The sequence below is a fragment of the Cyprinodon variegatus genome, unplaced genomic scaffold, assembly GCF_000732505.1.
Source record: "Cyprinodon variegatus isolate N-32 unplaced genomic scaffold, C_variegatus-1.0 Scaffold1294, whole genome shotgun sequence".
NCBI classification, from domain to species: domain Eukaryota; kingdom Metazoa; phylum Chordata; class Actinopteri; order Cyprinodontiformes; family Cyprinodontidae; genus Cyprinodon; species Cyprinodon variegatus.
This window is the reverse complement of record NW_015151747.1, coordinates 118,614-119,847: the sequence shown is the minus strand read 5'-3', so window position 1 is coordinate 119,847 and position 1,234 is coordinate 118,614.

The window sequence follows — 1,234 nt, the reverse complement described above, 5'->3', positions numbered from 1 at the left end:
ATCATCGTCTTCCTCTCTGAGCATCATCGTCTTCCTCTCTGAGCATCATCATCATCCTCTCTGAGCTTCATCGTCATCCTCTCTGAGCTTCATCCTCAGACTCCTTCACCGCGCTTTCCTTGATCTTCCTCTTTGCTGCTCTGGTTGGATCCTGATCTCCAGGCTGAGCTGAACTTCCAAACAGGAATCAATGTTTTTTAATGTTTTCCTGGAAACTCCAGGAAAACTTTTCCACCAGCAAAGCTGCCTGCTAGCGAAGTCACAGCATGGCCACCAGGGGGCATCCTGCACTGTGAACCTGTGGAGTCTTCTAAACTAAGCAGGGCTTCCAGCCTCCAATAATACTTCAGAACTGTCTGAGGCTATTGCCATGGTTGCATCTGATTGGTTGACGTTTATCATGTGATCCTATGAATGATTCTGGACCTGTAATTACCAGCAGCAGTCATTGGTCAGTTTACCTGCTGTTCCTCCCTGTCTGTTCCTCAGGTCTTTCTGTTTTGTTTCCTAACTGACAGCTAGCAGATGCTAATGTTGCTAATTGTTCTAAGTTTTCTATGCAGATGCTCCAGTTTAGCATTAGTCAGACTTTAGATACGAGCCGATCATCGAGTAGAAGACCTGTTGGTAAAATGTTGAACTATTTCAGGAAAACTGTGATAAATGTGATCCGAGGGGAGAACGTTCTCCTCTTTCTATTAAAGTTTCTGTTCTTCTGTTTGCTTCCATCCAGTTCATTAGTTCTCATTTAGTATTCAAACCCACAGGAGACATTGAAATAGAACAAATAGAACAAGCTACTTGGTCCCAATGGAATTTCCCATTGGGAACCTGCTAGCACTAAGTTGCTAACTGTAGCCACCAGATCTGCTTCCTGCCGGTGACGTTACGCTACATGATTGGATGAACGTTACCTTATGATGTGAAACATTGTGGTTGCCCGGACAACAATAATAACAATGCAGCGTCCGTGTGCAGAGTCGGGAGCATCTGTAGCGTTAGCGTGTCTAATGGCCGATGAAGTTTTACTTGATCGATAACAAAACTGAAAAAAAAAATCTGTTTCTGGTGAACAAAGTAACTGTTAGACTGTGATATAAAGAGCTGGGTAGCGCTGTGGCTAGCTGCGCTCAGTAGCTAACAGGTTAGCCTGTTTAGCTCGTTTTAGCACAACAACCTTTCGTTTTTTTACAAGTAGAATAACTGCTATATTTAATCCGTATGAAAGTCATCT